The 20482-nt window shown below is 44.1% G+C and overlaps 1 long non-coding RNA gene across 2 annotated transcripts; it reads left to right on the top strand.

Annotated features, from left to right (window-relative positions):
* Positions 1 to 2767: 2767 nt before the first annotated feature.
* LOC123618124 (uncharacterized) lies at positions 2768 to 19350 on the top strand. 2 transcript variants are annotated; one of them, XR_006726518.2, is made up of 5 exons: positions 2768 to 4235; positions 4812 to 5282; positions 12453 to 12518; positions 15705 to 16151; positions 16394 to 19350. It is a non-coding gene; the product is annotated as an uncharacterized LOC123618124 (long non-coding RNA). The 2 variants fall into 2 exon arrangements; XR_012507529.1 differs by having other exon boundaries at positions 15705 to 19350.
* Positions 19351 to 20482: the final 1132 nt, after the last annotated feature.

Genomic DNA, 20482 nt, shown 5'->3' with positions numbered 1-20482 from the left:
CACTAATGACATTGTAGCTTAGAAGCAGCATCTGCAGTTTAAGTTGCTCATGCTGAGATAAAAGATGCTGCTGGCAATATTTATTTTAAAAACAAACAAATAATAGTTCTCTTTTACATTGCCCCAGCCACCCTTATAGTACTTAGAAGTACTTTTGTAACTGTTTTGTGTGTGTGAATTATCATGTTCAATGCAAAAAATAAATAAATAAATAAAGGGGAAAAAAGCGGTAAACACAGCAAAGCACAAAGAAAAGCATACAGAAGCAGTAAGTCCATCAGCCGGAGAGAGCCAGGTTCATATTTGGTGTTTCTGGTATACAGAGGTAGAGTTGTAGGAGAGTTATAGGGAGACCTTCATCTTTTGAAACGAAAGCCAGATCCTATGGGGGCAGGGAGACAAAAAGCTGAAAGAGATGCTGCAGTTGCACGAGATTGCACGAGACCTTCTGACCGGGAAGTGGAAGGTTTGAGCAGCTAGTCCCTGAGCCCTCGCAGGACCAGGTTCCAGGAGGCTGCCTTCTAAACCATCTCCGCCTACAGCCTGGTTGTAACTGAACGTCTCTGGCCTGGGGGTATCCAGGCTTCACAGCAGGTCAAAGCCCCTCGAGGATTGACTCTACTTTGTGGTTTCCCACCTGGACCTTGAGGAAGGTTGTGAATAAAATGCTTCCAACTCACTTTTCCTCTCCCTTCTTTTCCCCTTCACCAGGATTCTTGGTTCTCAGTGGCCACATTTCTCTATAATTGACTTATTATTTATGGTATTTGCTCCACTGTCACTACTGCTGTTTTGTATTTTGCTCTCTGGAGATACGTTGTAACAGAAGGAAGTATGGTTTTTCCCTTGTTTCACTTTGTACCCGTTTATGCTAAATGTATTAAATGGCTCCTCATACATTTCCCACACCGTGAACCAAAGAAAAATTTTCATTCAGTTGTGTCTCCTAATGACTCCATCCAAGTCCTTTTGACTTTGGGCCAGAACCATTCAATATTCATTCCACAAAATTTTCGTAAGCACTCACATGGGCCAGGCACCATTCTAGGTGTTGGTGTTACAGCAGTGACTCAAACAGGCCAAAATTCCCTCCCTCACGGAGCGCTCGCTCTGCTGGGACCAGATGATACTTCTGGCTGCCACGCCAGCTTGCTCGTTCATTCAAGCATTCATTCAATAACTAGCACCTACTAGAGTGGCTTTGTAATGTGTTAACTTGGCTGGGCTGCATCGTATTTTCCTTTCCTGTGTGTTTTTGGATGGGGTGGGCCACAAGAGGGATTCTCATGTAAGATCTGGAGGGTGGAGGTGAAGCAGCAGCCATTTTGTAGCTCACACAGATGATGGTTTATATGCTGGCCCACTTCTTTGGTACAAAGCAGTGACCAGGCCCACATCTATCCTTCTGTCCCTTCCCCTGGGTCCTCCCTCCCAGGGGCTTCCCTGACCCTGGGGTAGCTGTGGGCATTTAGTTCCGTGATGACAGCACTTTTGTTTGACTCGCCCACTCTATTAGCTCCTGTCACTCTGCTCCACTCTCCAAAAACCCAGTTCTCACGTATCTGGTGTTGCTTACCTTCCATTCTGCTTTATCCTACACTTCACTTTTAATTAGCTAAGGCAATTTATTTAGATTTGTTAAATTTATTTAAATGTAATTAGCTAAGTGATATATCACTCATTATGAACAGTCTGCTTTCTTTACCCATTCAACAATTGTTTTAATGAGAGTCTCCTGTATGGCAGACAGTCTGCTATGGGCAGAGCAGACATGGTCTCTGCCCTCATGGAGCTTACAGTCCAACAGGGGAGGACATGCCAAAAGTTCAAGTAAACAAACAAAACTAGATTTTAAAAAATGAGTGGGACTGTGTAAATAGAGAAAAGTGGGCCAGGGTGAACAGGAGGGTAGGACCTATTGCAGATAAGATGGATGGGAAGGCCTTTATATCCAAATGCATATTTAAATATTAGAAAGTCGAAAGGATATGGATCCAATAAGAAAGGAGTTTTTGTTAGAAGTGTTCGTCCACTTGAAAAATACTCCACAGAGGTTAAATTTCTTAAGAAGTAGAGATGGAAAGCTAGCCATCTGAGAGACCCATGTTCAGGAGGAAAGAGACAGTCAGAGGAGATTCACTGGGAGAGCAGGGGATGGTGAGCCTTATCTTTTTCTTTCCTTTTGATCTGATGTTGAAAGGGGGGAAATACAAGGAAAGCAAGTCTTTCATTCTAACAGAGATGGTTTACTAAGGATGACTTATTGAGAGTAAGCCCAGGCTGTGCTGTCAAAAGCCTCTCCATTAAGATAGGCGTTCAGGGGAGGGATGAGAAACGGGGTGGACCTGGAGAGAACCTGCAGGACGTGCTTCGGACAAAAGACTGGGGTGGGTGTGTGTGGTGTGATGCACTTTCTCCTACACAGAAAACCTGCTAGACTAGCCCATTCTGGGGAAATGAGGGAGGTGACGGCTCTGCATTTTTTTTGATGCTGCCCAGGATCCCAGGGTGAATCCGCTCAGACAGGCTGTGAACACCAGGTATTACCTGATTTGGAAATACTCCCCAGTTAGAGTCAGTTTCCTGGTCAGGTGACCCTGGAATAAGTCACATCTGTCACCAGCTTGTAAAGGCCATGATTTTAATCCTTTTGTGTCCCCTCAGCGTGCTAAGCAATGGGCTGAGAACCAGCAGGAGAGTCGATACTTGCATTTTTCCAAAAGCTTCCCTCCTGCATCGGCGGCTTTTAAAGCTTTTGAAGGTTGGGGCCTGAAGTGTGGACTCAAGACACAGAGCCCTCACCAGGAAACGAGTAGACTTACGATGGCTCCAGGTGAACTTACTGGTTTTGGATCCAGAAGAACAATGCTCTGCATATCTGGAATTCTACAGACGAGAGGAAGAACTTAAACAAAAAGCTGGGAGATGAGCCAGTGTGGTGAGGAACAGATTAAAGCCCCTTTCTTGTCAAACGAGGACATTGCTTTCAAAACAAGGATGAACTGTGGAAATTTCAAGTTCTCCTTACTGTTTTGCTCTCAGGGCAAGTTTTTAGTAAATAAAATCCCGTTCATCAGCTTTTCCAGTTTTGCTTTAAGCTCCGTTAGCTGGTTCTGGCAGACTGATAGGTTATAAACAGGAAGAGAAATCCAGGCTAAAATGTTGCTTTAAAAGTTAGTGCCTTGTCCTGGAATCTGACATTCTTTTCATGGGTCAGAATATTCAGAGTTTCTGTGATTCATCTGCCCCAGAAGACTAAGCACCAAACCGTTCCCAGGTTTCTGTTATAAAGGTTTTTATAAACATGGATGCATGCAAGGGCTCAGTTGTCACCTCTAAAGGCAATGGGGTTCCCCAGCCTCACAATCAGGCCCTGATTAGCAGCCTCTGATGCGACCTTGTCACAATTCACTCACACTGGCTATTAATGGCTTTTACCTGACATAAAGAAAATTACCTGTCATGGATCAGGTGAACAAAAGAAATCATAAAGGGGAAAGCAAAAGGGGGAGAAATGTATGCATATATAAAGGTTTAACCCAAGGTCACCCAGTCTAAAGCTCTCAGACAAAAAATATGCCACAGTCTTTCCTCCCAGGATGCATTACTGGGTAGAAAACACATTAAGCGTCGTCAGTAGAGTCTGCTCAAGGGCGGCCACCTCATGGTTCTAACAGAGGAACGGCAGCCCGAGATCCCGCCTCCAGCACCAGGAGTGCAGGAGCGCCTGTGACCTAGCTTCCATCTTGGACTTGGACACCAAGGCTGGCCTGGATTTGCCACCCCGACTGTCACAGAAGCTCAAGGAGGTTCCTCGCAAAACTCAAGGTTTATTGTATGAAGCACTTTTAAATCCTTTGTTATCAAAAGCCTTTCCCTTGAGCCTTGGAGAGGATTACAAAGTAATGCTTTCTTCTTTTAGCTTGTTTCTTAGGAAATTATCTCCAGCCCTGCCAAAGTCCAAAGGGCTGCAGGACTTCATTGCTCTCCACACGTGGAACATTTGGACATCCCTCATGACTTTTTCCACTCCTATTTCCTGAGGAGAAAACAGAAGATCTGGGAAAGAGAGACTGCCTGCCTCTGGTCTCTTGGCTGCCCTGATAGGAAGATGCCAAATGCAGTTCCAGGAATGAAGCTGGGACTGTGAGCAGATCCGTCTGTTGCTCCTCGTACCTTCTCACTTCACAGTGTGTGGCCCACTGTCAGGTGAGGGCCACGCTCCTTCTGTCCAGGTACTTTGCCTTCATCTGACATGTTTATCTGTTTTGTTACCACATTTTCCCTTCTTCTCTTCCTTTCTTCCATCCATTTATCCGTTCATTATCCACCCACCCACCCACCCATCCACCCATCCATCCATCCTTCTACCCATTCGTCCTAAACTGATGACTTACTATGTGCCAAGCTCTGTGCTAGCAGCTGATTCTAAAGATGAGTGAGAACAATCCCCACCCCTAGTCTGGTGGGAGAGGCAGATACACATGTAAATAACTCTAATATGGTGCAGAGGTTGAGGTGCAGAAGACCAAGGGACTGCCTGCTTTCAGAGGAGAAGCATCGCCTCCAGCTATCACCTCCTGAGGTGGACTTTCTTTTAAAATGGTCCCTCTGACCCCACCACCTGGTGTTCATGCCTTTGTTTGAGCCCCATCTGTTGAGTGTGGGTAGAACCTGTGACTCACTTGGTTCTACCATGTGGCAGAGGTGACAGGATGTGGCTGCCTACGTCTGTGTGGTTACATTATTATGTTACGTAAAATTGTAGTGTGCATTTGCTGGAGTTTCTATCTCCCTTTCTGTCCCTGTAGTTGGCTGTGAGGAAGCACTGGGCCATGTTGGGGAATTCCACATGCCAAGGAACTGCAGGAGGGCTCTGGGAGCTGAGAACAGCCTCTTGCCAACAGTCAGCAAGGAACTGAAGCTCCGTGTCACAGAGCTGCAGACACTGAGCTCTGCCAACAACCTGAAGGAGCCTGGAGGTAGACCCTGCCCCAGGAGGGCCTCAGGGGAGACCCAGCCCCAGCTGACATCTTGATTACAGCTTTATGAGACTCTACACAGCAGCCCCAGATAAGCTTTACTGGGATTCCTGACCCAGAGAAACTGTGAGATAAAACACATTTGTTGTTTTAAACCCTTCAGTTTGCGGCAATTGATTATGCAACACTGGAAAATTATTATATCTCCCGAGGTGCTGGTGTGAGAAATGTAAACCTCCAGAAGGGGCTGACAGATGGGGGAATGCCTCCAACTCCCCATTCATTCGTTCATTCATTCAGGTATTTACTGAGCACTTACTATGCACGAGTCACTGTTTTAGATACATTAGTAAACAAAAGAAAATTTCTGTTCTCATGAAGCTTATATTCTAGTCAAGGAATACAAACATTAAGTTAAGAAATGAATTTTATATAGTATGTTATTAGGTGATGAGTAGTGAAGAAAGGACAGAGGGGCTGGGAATGCCAGGGAGGTGGGCTGAAATTTTTCATAGGGTCATCAGGGTTGGACTCACAGAAAGGGCAATCCTGAGCAAAAACTGGAACGAGGTGAGGAAATATTATGCAAGAAGCTCCAGACATCGTCTGTGTGTACAAGTTCAAGCACAGATTCAAGGTCTAATCTCACCCCAGGGATCATGGGGGTCATAATTGCCCTTTTCAACCTCATTTCCCACCTCTACCCCTCCACTGCCCAGGTCCATCCTGCATCCTCACCTCTGCCATTCCCTAAACCCATCTGCCGTGAGTCCTCTCTCCTCATTCTGTTCCTCCCCCCACACGTTTCTCCTCTCAGTTCATATCAGTGGTCACCACCCCGTGAAGCTTCCCTGGGGCCCCCATCCCCCAGCAGAAAGTCAGCCCCTCCTCCACATCCCCTCCCGCTTTGTTTAGGACTTACTGTGAGCTTTCCACTTTGCAGCCGGTTACAGCTGGGTTTGCAGCTGGCAGCCTTTGTCTCTCAGAGAGATTGCAGGCTCATGGAACGCATCATCATGATCACTGAATTTCCAGGCTCTGACATACTATGGGTGGTATTTGTTGAAAAAAATTTAGTTGGAGGTCAGTCTTCTGTGGTTTTTTTCCTCTTTTTTTTCTCTCTTTCCAACTACCTCTCGCCTGACTCCCGCACTGTCTTTCTCTGCACATCTCTTTCTGCCTTTCCAAGTGTCTTTTTCTGTTTCTCATTCTGTCTTGATTTCTCTCTCACCCACATGTAGACACGTGCATATGGATACGCGCACAATTATGATGTAGAACTTTCTTTTGAGCATCTTGTTTTCCCACGGCAACAGGGGGATGGGGGGAAGGAAAGGAGAGTGGGATGGGGTAGGATTGGGGTGGAGGAGGGATCTCTACTTCCTTAAAAAAAAAAACAGAAGCTTACAACTGGCTCCTCTTAAATATTAGGTTAAAATAACCACATTATTACCCACACGTCCACCGATGGAGGAGACTTGTTCCTCTTATCTTTGTGTTGCTCGGGGTTTCTCAACAGTGGCACTACTGATTTTTTTGGATCAGATAATTCTAATGCAGGAGAATGTCCTGTGTCTTGTAGGATGTTTAGCAGCTTCTTGGCCTCTAACCACCAGTAGCAGCCCCCTATCATAACAATCAAAAACACCTCTAGACATTGCCAAGTGTCCTCTGGGGGCAAGCTCCCACCCCTCTCTCTATAGAGGACCACTGAGGCAGCCCTTTTTTCCCAGGATCTGTAGGCACTGATGTGCAATCTTTCAGGCAACCTCCAAAGAACACCATTTCTACAGGGTGCAACACAACAGCACCCTCGGCCTGTTCTCGGCCTCCCCGAAGCCCTGGCTCCGGGCCTTTTGGATCCAACACTGACCCTGTGGGGCCTCTCGTAGCTTACAGGGCATCTTTGTGCTGTCCTTTCTGGGAAAAGCCATCTCTAAGTCAGGACACACAGCTTGTATTTCAGTCTGCATTCGCCAGCTCTACTGGACCTTTATGTGCAGTGCACAAACAGCACAACTGTATACTGGCCCTGGACACAAACATCCCTTCGGCTACTAAACATTGGGGTGGCTGCCAATGAGTTGTTCTTCTGAAACTAGGACAGTCCTTTTCTTCTGGAATGCACCCATAGCTGACCCTGAGGTGATGTGCATCAATGGAGGTGAGGTATAGAGAGGCACATTTTTTTGCTTTTAAGGCATCAGATGGTCCTTGCTAAATGTAGCACATCCAGTAGCAAAATGTGGCACCTGTGCAGAAGATGAGATCAGACAAGAGGGAGAAGGACACTATATTGTTGTGGAACTCTAGGTAGAACTCAGAAAATACCCAGGATAAAAATGCAGCTGACAGATGACTAGAGAAATTGATGACCCACACTTGCAAAACAGTTTCTGAGATGCTGTGTGACAGGAGTCCAGGGACTGTCAAAGGGAAATTTGACTATACTTTTGACCTTAGAAGAATCCACCCCTAGAGGGTTTATGTAGCTTGATCGTTATGCAGCCAGCCCGCAGTGGTATAAGCACTGGCGTTTTAGTATGACACCTAAAATGTTGTCTGGAAATGTTAAAGTATTTAGGGGAAGTTTATATCATTTTTTTATTTGGCTTGTTGCTGAGAGAGTATTTGGACAGAGTATTATTTGTTTTCCAAGTTCTACTTTTGAGCCAACTTATTCCACGGCTTAAGCCAGACACTCCTCACAGAATTGCACACACATTCAAGATACAGCCTTGGACTCTAAAACAGATTATTCATGCAGCCACATCTGTCTTTCTCAGAGAGGAGAAAGACAGAATAATGATGACTTTTCAATGTTATTAGTAAGCAGCAAATACCTTTAGAAAGAAATGGTTCCCCTTCTTGAGTACAGAGCTCCCAGATATGGTGACAAAGAAGTCTTGCTATTTCATTACTTGTTGCAATTAAAAAAAAATTATAGTAGCAAAGGTCCTGCTGATGGAAACTTCATTCTGAAATTCAGGTACCTGCGTGTTCATACTCCCACTCATCACATAAGCCAAAGACTGGAGGAAAGAATTAGTTTGCCTCCGATTACATCTGATTGTTGTCAGTGATGACAATAAACAAAGCAGAAGGACCAAATGATACTTGTGGGAAGCTCTAAAAAGGGTTTGGGAAACACTTTGATATGAGCAGACACGAGAGAAAAAAAGCAACGGGGAATCACATAGATAAAAAGCAAACTGACTTAAATCAGGCATCAGAGCAGTGCAAATTAGAATCACAAAGCAATATCACTTATACTTAGTCTGGCGGATGTTAGAAAGCTGAACAAGGCCAGGTATTGTGGGGCTGTGGGTTATAGGAAACCTGAACTGCTGGTAGACGGGGGCACTGGTGCGGCCATTCTAGAGAGACTTGGGATTTAGTCAAATCACATTCTGGAAGAATTCCTATGCCAAATTCTTGGAAGAAAACCTAGACCAAAATCTTTGTGAACTTGGGTTACTAAATTTTTTTTAGGACACAAAAAACATGAGCCATAAGAAAGGAATTACCATCAAATTGTTAAAATTTGCCCTTCAAAAGACATCATTCAGAAAATGAAAGACAAGCCACAGACTGGGAGGTAAATATTGGCAAATATTTCTAATGAAGGTCTTACATGCTAAATATATAAAGAACTTTTATAATTTAATAATAATAAGAAGAAGACAAACAATTCCATTAAAGAAATGGACAAAAGAATGAATGGACACTTCAACAAAAAAGTTACATGAATGGCTAATAAGCACATGGAAAAAATGTTCAACATCATTAGTCACTAGGAAAATACAAATTAAAAACTGCAATGAGATATCACTTTACAACAACTAGGATGGTTAAAATTGAAAAGACTTAACTATACTAAGTGTTAGTGAGGATGTGGAGCAACAGAATGTCTCAGACACTGCTGGTGGGAATGCAAAATAGTACAGCCACACTGGAAATCAGTTTGACAGTTTCTTACAAACACACACATACCGTATGACCCAGCCATTCCACCCCAGGTATTTACTCAAGAGAACATATGATAAATAAAAATATATGTCCACATAAAGACCTGCTACACAAATGTTCATGGCAGCTTTATTTGTTCTCATTTTATTTATTAATTTATTTATTCATTCATTCATTCTATTTATTAAGCTATAGTTCATTTACAATATTGTGTTAGTTTCAGGTGTACAGCTTTGGATTCTTTTCCATTATAGGTTATTACAAGATATTGAATATAGTTCCATGTATTACACAATAAATCCTTGTTTATCTATTTTATATATAGTAGTGTATATCTGCTAATCCCACACTCCTAGTTTATCCCTTGCCCCCTTCCCCCTTTGGTAACTGTAAGTTTGTTTTGTATGTCTGTGAGTCTCTTTTTGTTTTGTAAATAAGTTCATTTGTATTAGTTTATTAGATTTCACATATAAGTGATATTTTTGCCTTTCTCTGCCTGACTTTCTTCACTTAGTACAATAATCTCTAGGTCCATCCATGTTGCTGCAAATGGCAATATTTCATTCTTTTTTATTATATATATATATATATTTATATATATATATACACACAAACACACACATACACATATATATACCACACGTTCTTTATCCATTCATTTGTTGATGGACTCTTAGGTTACTTCCATATCTTGACTATTACAAATTATGCTACTGTGAACATTGTTGTGCATATATCTTTATGAATTAGAGTTTTGTCTTTTCTGGATATAAGCCCAGGAGTGGGATTCCTGGCTCATATTGTAACTCTATCTTCAGTTTTTTAAGAATATAGACTGTTTTCCATAGTGGTTGCACCAATTTACGTTCCCACCAACAGTGTGGAAGGATTCCCTTTTCTCCACATCCTCTCCAGCATTTATCATTTATAGACTTTTTGATGATGGCCATTCTGACTGGTGTGAGGTAATACCTCACTGTAGTTTTGATTTGCATTTCTCTAATAATTAGCAATGTGGAGCATCTTTTCATATGCCTGTTAGTCATCTGTATGCCTTCTTTGTAGAAATGTCTATTTAGATCTTCTGCCCATATTTTGAATTTTTCTTATATTGAGTTGCATAAGCTACTGTATATTTTGGAAATTAAGCCCTTGTTGGTCACATTGTTTGCAAATATTTTCTGCCAGTACATAGATTGTCTTTTCATTTTGTTCATGCTTTTCTTTGCTGTGCAAGAGCTTATACGTTTGATTAGGTCCCATGTGTTTATTTTTGCTTTCATTTCTATTGCCTTGGGAGACTGAACTAAGAAAATATTACTGAGATTTATGTCTAAGAATGTTTTGCATATGTTCTGTTCTAGTAGTTTTATGGTGTCATGTCTTTTATTTAAGTTCAAGCCATTCCTGAGTTTATTTTTGTGTATGGTGTGAGGGAGTATTCTAACTTTATTGATTTACATATGGCTGTCCGGCTTCCCCAACATCACTTGCTGAAGAGACAGACTTTTCTTCATTGTATATTCTTGCCTCCTTTGTCAAAGATTAATTCGCTATAGGTGTGTGGGTTTATTTCTGGGCTGTCTGTTCTGTTCCATTGATCAATATGTACCTTTAGTCTTATTGACCCAAACTAGAAACAACCCTAATATCCATCAACTGGTGAACAGATAAATATCTATGTGGTGAATACTGCAAATTGTGATAAACCCATACAACAAAATACTACTCAGTAACAAAAAGGAATGAACTATAGATGCATATAAGAACAGATGAATGTCAAAAGCATTATGCCAAGTGAAAGAAGCCAAATACAAAAACTACGTGTTATATCACTCCATTTATATAACATTCTAGAAGAGGCAAAATCATAGTGACAGAAAGCAAATCAGTGGTTGCCAGGTGCTAGCAGATGGTGAAGGGGACGGACTGCAAAGGGCAGCAGGGAGCATGAAATGCTCTGTCTTGGAGTGGTGGGCACATCTGTCAAAGCTTAAAATGAGTGAATTTTATTGTATATGTGAATTATACCTTAAGAAAACTGATTTAAAAATATGTGCATGAGATAAAGCTACTGGGAAAAAGATGATGTAGAAGTTGAATGTTGGTAGGTGAGGAGAGGGAAGCATAGAGAAAATGAGAGAAAAACAGAGGTTGAGAGAGACAGACAGAACGAGAAAGGAAAGACAAAGACACAAGAGATGTAGAGACAGAAACACAAGGGCAAAAGCCACCAGCAATAGAGACACACTCAGAAAAATGGAAGGAAAGAAAGGACAAAAGAATAGAACCCCCAGAATACATGACCAACAATGAGAGAATAATACATGTTATTGTTATCTTTCAGGATATCAACACTAAAAAGTAAATGCTGTCTGTTATAGTTTTACAACTATAGGCTTATCCAAATTTGGATTTGGATGGATATCAGCATTAGAAAGGACCTTGTGTGTTACCTAGCCAAGTTACAATCCTTCCTGCAGCATCCCCAGAGCTCGGAATATGGGCTCTTTGTAATTATTACCGCTGGACAAGGATGCTCAGACTTCACTCAGCAGCCGGGGTCCAGGGACCCACAGCTGTGGCTCTGAGGGTGACTTGGAACTGCCCCTCTCCCTCCCAGCTTCTATCCCATTGCCTTCTGTGAGATCACATGGGGTGCGGAGTATGCTCCGTGCCCCACCTGAGATATCTGAATGCTGTGGTCCTATGTCCCTTTGAATCCTGTCTCTTTCAAGTTAAAGATTTCCTTGTCCTTTAACTTTCCTCATATTAGAAGGCTCCTGAACCCTCCAGCAGTCAACCCAACCCCCAGCCCATTCCCTCCCCTCTGCTGTTCTGGGCGCTGGTTTGTGTGGTTTGTCTGGGCTCTGGTTTGTCAGGTGTGGTGCCACCTCGTGGCAGAATTGAGAGACTGATCATGTTTCTCCTGCAATACACACTGCTTCAAGTAACTCAGCCTAAGATTCATTTAAAGCTCTCCCAACACTTGTTGCCAAAGGGCTTTTCAAATTGTGAAATACATCAGGTATATAAAAAGCATTGAGTAAAATAATCACCTAAGAAGCTACCCCTCTGCTTTGGCAATCTAATATGATGTCACATTTGCTTCAGACTTCTTTTAAAGTCACCTTTAAAGCCACCCTTGCTTTAGATATTAGATTAGAGCTACAGCTGAAGCCCCCTAAGCATCTCCTTCACACTCCCTCCCCTCTCTCCCCTGGGGAAACCATTATCATGAGCTTGGTGCTTATCTTTCCCATGCAAGCTTTTATATGGTTAAATGTATGAATCAGAAAACCATACATAGCATTGTTTTACTTGTTTTCAACTTCATATAAATTGTAGCACACTACGTACTTTTCTGTAAGTGAAGTTTTTGAGATTTACCTATAGGATTCATTCTAACTGAGATTTTGCAGTCCATTGATTTTTCCCACAATATGTTTTTTCATGCTCCTGTTGATGGACATTTAGATTGTTTCCGATTTTCTATTACAGACAATGTTGCAGTGAACACTGTTGATCACCACTCCTTGTGCACGTGTGTGTGTGGAAGGCTCCAGGGTAAGCAGCTGTGACTGGAATGGCTGAATGGCACGTGCGTCTTCTCCTTTATAAGACGTCGCACATTTACTTTTCTAACCATCTGACTCACGCTAAGCTTGTGGCCAGTTAGTTTTATCACATACCTATAAAGCCCAATATGTTTTGTTTTTAAAAAGCCAACTTTTTAAATGTCTCCTATATAAAAGACACTTCTAGGAACTGTGGGCTTACAGATAAATGGTAGGCCGTTTGCCTTTGAGGAACTTAATATATGAAGGCAAATCGAGGGCAAGGCTGGGTCTATAGATGGAGATGCTCACTGATACTCCTAATTATTTATGAAAACCTGCTGATGAGATCCATGCTCTGCTACCTGGGAAGGGAAGCAAAAAAGTGAAACATGATGACTATACACTGCATGTCTGACAGCGCCTTTCCTTCAGGAATCACCTCCTTCAACTTCATCATTGTTTACACTTGGTAGTGTTTCATAGTTTACAAAGTGCTTGCATACACATTACCTAACTGCTTCTTATAATCGCTTCCCTGGGAGGCTGAGAGGGCACCTATCATCACCCCGTGAAGGAGCAGGGGCACAGAGAGGGGAGTGAATTGTGTCACACTGTGAGGCTGGAAATGGCAGAGCCCAAGCTAGAACTCAGGTCTCCTGACTCCAAATCAGTGCCTTTCCCCAAATATCACTGACTCCCCAGGAAAACCCTGTGGGGGCTCCCTATCTGTCCTTGTATGAGGGCAAAAGTTAAACATGTTATCCACAAAGGTTCACAATATCAAATCCAGATCCACGGCTGGCACAATGCCCGTGACAGCCCGTCACAAGGGCTTCTTGGGTCTCCTTCCCCTCTTCCTCTCCAGGCCTGGGTACTCAAATCCCCATGGGAAAGAACAATCCCATCTGTGGCTAGAGACATCTCTTTTCTAGAAAACACAGTCTTATTACATTTATAAAACTAGGGTACAGGCAACTGCAATTACTCACCGTCCTCCAATGCATCTCCCCTTTTCCTCTGTTAAACCTCTGCTCATTCCCTCCCCTGAGCCTCTCATCTCCATTTCTACCTATCAGAATTCTGCCCATGTTCAGAATAGCCAGCATGATACTGCAGAACAAAGTCGGAGGATGAACACTATTCAACTTCAAGACTTCCTAGAAAGCTACGGTAATCAAGACAGTGTGGTATTGGTGAAAGAATAGACACAGAACAATGGAACAAAGAAATGGCTGGTCCAGATGGTCCCCTTTGCTTTTGTAGGGAAAGTCTGGGGTAGAATGCTCTAAGAGGAGAGCGGTCTCTGTGTTTCCCCTAAAGCAAATGCCTCTAATCCAGAGGCACATGCATCGCCAACCTCAAGGCTCTATTAGTTCCCTTGGGACAGCGGCCTGATCAGTCTGAGAACTAAGAAAGAAAAGAGACACACACAGGGGAGCCTCTTGCCTCTGAAACAGGGTGACTCAGACACGGGCAGGCGGGATGACCGTCATGCCCTTCCCACCGGTGAGGGAAGACAAACAATTGCAAGTGATGACCTTCTCCTTGAAAAGGTTCACAACAAAAGATAAAGGTTTCTGAGGCGGGGAAAAAACTATTAGGTTTGCAAGAACCATAACCCACCCACAGAGATGCAAGTCCTATTTCGAGCAGGAAAGGGGGGAGGTAATAACAGGAGAGAGAGGCATATTTTTTCCCCCAGCAACTGCACCAAATCTAAGCATTCTCTGGAGGCTTAATTGCCATGTAACCTTCAACCTGATAAACGTGTTTTAAAAATAATAATTGTGGCCAGAATGAGAATTTTGAAAAGCAGCAGCCAGCAGGTTGTAAGTCTTTGTGAAATGGTTCAGAGACTGAGAGTGGCCTGGGACAAGGATGGAGAGCCCTGTTCCCCGGGAAGAAAGTTCTACGGCACTGAGGTCTGTCATCACACTGATGTAACACATAGGGTCACTTGTTTGAATTAATCACTTCATCAAATAATCCTCTCATGGTAACAGATCTTGGAAGAAAATGAAAATTTCAACCAATTTTAATAGAGAGCAAAAGAAAAGAAAATTTACCCTAGATTCTATCTCCTCCGAATTTAACTCATTTTTCTGGGTTCCCCATATCTTACTCAGTTAAGGCTTTACAGTTAAATTGTTAAACTCCTTTTTCCCAGACATAGTCCTGAGAAAGGGGTCTTTTGGGGGTTATGTTTATTTTGGTGCAGAATTGATTTGGCAGAGTGGTGATGCTTGGTGAGTACTTTCTGGGGTCTGTCTGGCTTGGGTGGTGAAACCAGAAAGCCAGGAAGCCCCGGGGCAGGAAAGAAAACAGTGGCTGGAGAGAAATGTGTGAGGGAGCTGACCTCAAGCTGGTCTAAGCACTCAAGTTCCCAGAAGTGAATGGGGCAATGGGAGGTGCCAGCAGGATGCGCTGAGAGCCTCAATAGGGTAGGTGTGGGTAACAAAATAAAAACGTGACTTTTATGTTAACACAACCTTCTTTGTAGCCACAGGCTGGGGCTTGGGGACACTTTGGCAGCAGAAGAAATCTTGCTTATATCCACCAGCAAGGAAAGCACATAAAAACCTCAGGAATATTTTGTCTTATTCCCTGACACTTTAAAGACGATCTTCAAGATCAAGAGGAGCTGAATAACAGCCTGTTCTCCAGGCTGACCTCCTTTCTGTTACAATCCAGCTTCTCCAGGGTGGTGAAACACCCTGAGGATGGCACTCTCTTGGAGAAAAAATGTTGGTTCTTGAGAGAGAAACAGAGAGGACATATGATGACAACATGTGCTATTGGTAGACACTGAGAACCACTCATCAAGGGTCCTTTCTTCAGGAGTTAATTTTTTAAAAAGAATAAACAGATGCCTATAGATGGTTATTGTGTTTCAAAATGTTGACTTGTCACATCCTTCCAGAATAACAATTTCTCCCAAGAGAAGTATACTTAATTCAACTCAGGCTTAACTCAACTCAGTGTGAGGTTAAGAAGAGGTTTGATTGGAAGGGTACTCCCTAGAGCACCCATCATTTGCCTTGTGTCCAGGCTTGTGGGGGAGACACATCTAAAATGAATCTCCATGGTTCCCGTCCTCATGATGCTCCCACTCTCACTGTAGAGAGAGCTAGTGTTCAGCTGGGTCAGTAAATTCAACATTTACATTAAACACTGACTGGTTCTGCCATTACAGAGACCTTCATTGTGTGCCACAAGTCAGCATGACTCGTAGCCCCCACGGATGCCTGGCGTGGACAGTCTGTTGAGGGAAGTCACTTTACAGGTGGGCAACGGAATGCATTATTCCTCCCAATAGGAAGAGGAGGGTCCGCCATGCGCCATATTTTTGGACCAGCCAGGCTACCTTGGGCTTTATGTGGAAGCATCTCCTACCTGTTCTGCAAGTGGAGACACAGACACAGACACAGACAGCTGCACTTCACCTGGGACACATGGAGCATTAGTGGTGCATAAACACCCAAGATGAGCTCTGCCATTTGGTCTGGATGAAGAAAAGCTTGGTGTGCTATAGAGGCGAGCAGCTGACCTCATTGTCCGTCCTGAAGGCCCAAGTCAGAGGGCTCACGGACGTTCGTTTGGACTGCCTCAGCGACTGAGGGGCTGCTCCAAGGGCTCAGAGGTATGCTTGCTTCTGTTTGGTTTTGGTTTTGAGGCCCTGGTCAAGTTTAAAACTTTTTGACCCAGGCAGAATTTTCTTTTTAGCTCTATGTCTCTTGCTGAGGAAGGTAAGTAGCTCCCTAGTGAGAGGAGTCAGCCAGGGACGGTATAGGAGCGCTGCCTGGGGAGTGAGAAGGCTGGGGGCTCGAGTCTGGTCTCAGCAGGGTATCTGACCTCCCTGAACCTCAGTGTTCCCATCTGCAGGCAGAACGAGTCCTTCTGGCTTCCAGCTGAAAAAAGTTGTAATAAGAAAACTAAAGACTGCAGAATTGCCACTTAAAAGCTTTTCACACAGAAAATCAGGTCTCTGCAAGAAAGTCTTGGCCAAGAAGAACACAAGGGAGAGAGAACCACTGGCAAGCTGGTCAAGGGGCCTTCCTGTGAACCCTGGCCCAAGATGCTCTTAAGGGACGCCTGGGCCTCCCTGACACAGTGTCCGCTGCTGCAGAGAATAACAGGCCAGTTAAAAAAGGGTGTGGGTAGCACTTCACAATTCACACACATATGTTATCTCCTGCGCCCTCCAGACCGCACAGACTTTTGTTGCTTCCGGAAGTTTCATCTCTTCATTTCTACCTGAATTTGGTCTTTCCCAGCCCTGCCACTGGGCAACTCCTCAGATCCCAAGGCATTTTCTCCCAGCAGAGCACAGCATCGCCCCCACCAGGGAACGGCCCAGGCAGGAGAAAGGTCTATGAAGATGGGTCCTTTCCCTCATCAGCCCACACCTCGCCGGCCAGCCCATCGCTGCCTCTCTTCAGAGCTTAATGGCTCAGCCTCCGTCTCGGCCTGAGCAGCCCCTTCCCACCCAGGATGAGGGCCGGCCAGGAGCTTCCTGCCGCCTCTGATCTGGGCCAGTGGGCCCGCCTCCCGCAGTGTAATTTAAGCAGAAGCTGGAGCGTCTTCCCGGCACCTTGCCTGATGCTCGGGAAGGGCGACCTCTAGTGTCGGTTTTTGGAAGAGACTCGGTGGCTTCCTGCTGCCCAGGTCAGGCTCCCGGGAATCTTACCGTGCTGGGGACTGAGAGGGGTGGAGCCTAGGTGGGTGTGTTAGAGAGACAGAGGGGTGGGGGGACGGATTGAGGGGACTCTTGAGCTCCAGGAAGCCCCACTGAGCACACTTAGCCTCTGATGTCTGTTCGCTGACAAAGCACATCCGTCCCTGATCTTCCTCTCTTGTGACGTCCAAGACTCAGCCCACCCTTGACTCACTTGGCAGAAACAAGGTCACCTGCCTCTGTTACTGAACCAGACTTGGGCCTGCTCTCCTGTGCACACTAACGCCAATCTACTGACAGCAGGTTGTGGTGAAGGAAAGCGTAGCATTTACTGCAGGGCTCCAAGCAAGGAGTCCTGGAAGTTAGTACTCTAAAGACTGGAACTCCCCCATAGCTTTATGGGCAAAGTATTTAAAGACAGGGTGAGGGAGGGGACTGTGGGGGTGTGTGATCAGCTCATGGACATTCTTCTGACTGGTTGGTGGTGACACAATTAGGAGTCAACATCATCAACCTTCTAGTTCCAACCTGCCTAGGGCTATGTGCTTGTGGGAAGCACACAGTTAACTTCTTCCAGCTGGTGGGGGTTTTAGTATCTGCAAAATAACTCAAAGGATATGGCTTACAATATTATCTATAGCCCTTGAGGAGGAACTAAAAGTCCTTAACTTTGTTTAATGGCTAAACTATTATTATTTTGTCTTGCTTCACTCTTTTCCTTTCTTTCTGCATTTTCTCACTTCTCTGATTAAGTTTATTCTTTGGAACTCAGGGAAAACCTAGGAGGCTAAATTTTTTCTACAGACAAGAGGCAGGCAGAGGACATGGTGGGCCGGTGTGGGGGGGGATCTGTTCCAAGGAGGCTCCACAGGGTTCTGCTCAGTTACACCTCAGTGACTGAAGAAAGGGAATGTGGGAAACGCATGAAGCAGTGTGTTTGGGTATGAATAAGGGCACCTGGTTGAAAGCATCAACCCTCAGGTGGCCTCCATCTGTGCCTCGGTGGTGCTGCCATGACCAATGGGCCAGTCCTGTCAGGGGGTGGGGGTGGGGAGTGTGTACGCAGGCAAATGTCAGGTGGCAGTGGGACTGCCAGCTGACTGGCTTTCCAGGGCTCCACCACCTTCATCAATACCACCCCATTCTTTGAGATGGAAAATCCACATTTTTCCCCAATCTTCAGTAATGTGTTGCACAATTCAGATGAAAGCTCCTCTCCCCTTTCCCCTTTAAGCAGATTGCTTTACTTAAGCCCCTCCTATAAAGAATTGTAGAGCTGCCACTGGCCGCAGGATGTGATGCCCACAGTGCTGGGAGGCAGAGGCTTTGGGAAATGAAGTGGTACAGGGATGCTTGAATGGAGAAAGCCCCATCATCAGCATGACACCCTCTTCCACCCCAGCCTTGCAAATACATTCAGAACCTTTTGTTGCTGTTTTTTTTATGAATTATGTCTTCAGCTCTATGTAACTTTATTGAGTTTATTGAGACCCCAACTGCCACACCCACAAGGTCAAATTAAGTATTATTTGTAAATTTTGCCAAATCTCTTTCCAATCATAGGTAGGGTGACCACCCATCCTGATTTGCCTGGAACAGTCCTGGTTTACATCTGTCAGCCTGGCGTAACCATTCATTGTGTTCTCTTTCACTCTGAAAAGGGCCCCATTTAGATGGTAAATTACACTGTTACTCTAATCACAGATAATATATGTAAGAAAACATTTAGGCACAGGATTTAGAGGATGCAAGAGATAATGCTACCAGGAATTTGATATTTAAATGGTTGTTATAATCTTGGCATAATTAGCTCTAAGCTTCCTGGCAACTGAAACAAAAGAAAAACATAGGGGTTAGGAATTTGATTCTGTCTTATGAAAGGATGCATATTATATCTTCTGGAGGCACATACTTAGCACATGTTAAATTTTAGGAGGAATTTTTCACATAAGTTGTTGTATAAGGGACACTGAGTAACATAGGGGATTATGTCTTCAGTGGTAGTTTTTGCAGAATTTTCTAAGTGGCCATTTTTTATATTGGTCTTCAAAAATGACTGTGCTTTTCCAATTGTCTCTGTGGAAAATGGAGAGAAAATAAAAATCATTTCATGGGGATTAACTGAGATAAAATATGTGCAAGTACCGAGTAAACTATAAATATCAAAACATTGTCATTTTCATTCTTATTTTCTTGTCCAAAATCTTCTTTTTATTGATAGGGAAGCCAAGGCCCAGGAAGAAGTGACATGGCTAGTTTGTAGCAAAACAGGGATTAAGACCCCTGTTTAACTCTCATTGCTAATAGAACCTCACATAGCCATTCACCAAGACATTCTGAGATTCTGTCAGGCTTCCAGCGTGGGCTGAAATGCTGGGTGGGAAGGTGATGGGAAAGGGAATTCAGAGGCCTTTGGAGAGGTAGTGGGTGTGGCGGCCCAAATGCAGGTGCTAGAAATGATGTTTTAACTTATCATAAAGAGATGTTATTAACATAATTTACTTTTGGAAAAAGAAAAAGCTTCTCATGGTATTTGTTTGAGTCACTCCCAGTTGAAAAGAACAAGGCACCTATTTCTTGCAAGCTAAGAAAAAGGGCTGTTCCCAGTCTGGTTTCCAGGGGCACAGCCCTTTGGGGTGAGTTCCCACAGTGGCTTTTCCAGCATTATAGCACGACTGTCTTTTCAGCTTCTCCTTCTCCAGGCCAGTGGGTCTCAAAGTGTGGTCCCAGACCAGCAGCATCACATCACCCAGAAACCAGTTAGACCTGCAAATTCTCGGGCCCCACCTTAGACCCACTGAATCAGAACCTGGGGGTGATTCTGTTGCACACTGAGGTTTGAGAACCACTGCTAAGGCTGGACTAAGCCAGATAGGGCCCTCTCTGGCTTCCAAGCAAGAAGAGAAGCAAAATTATGGCCATTCTCACCCTTGCTGCTCTCCTCATTCCCCAGGCAGGCCACTTTCCCAACTGCTGATAATCATGGACTCTTCAGTGTGGCAATCACACCTGGATTTGCTCAAAAATGAAGTCACATGGCCTCTGTTTGATGGTTTGCCTAGCCAATGCACCTCTGGATAATAAAAACTACCTTTACCAAATGCTTCATATGTGCCAGATTTGACAGCCCTCCAATCTGATGGCTCAATTTTGTTTTGTTTTAAAGAAAAAACACTTATCTCTGCAGCCTCTGAAACCGAGGGCTGATTTCCAGTTGGAATCAGTTAAAAATGGTCCCATCTTTTTTTTTTTAAGGTTAATCAGGTCTCCAGGAAATGAAGGCTGTAGTCGTCAGG

This window comes from Camelus bactrianus, chromosome 1 (genome assembly GCF_048773025.1).
Source record: "Camelus bactrianus isolate YW-2024 breed Bactrian camel chromosome 1, ASM4877302v1, whole genome shotgun sequence".
Taxonomy (NCBI): Eukaryota; Metazoa; Chordata; class Mammalia; order Artiodactyla; family Camelidae; genus Camelus; species Camelus bactrianus.
Note: the sequence above shows the minus strand (reverse complement) of the source record. Positions and strands in the feature narration are given on the sequence as shown.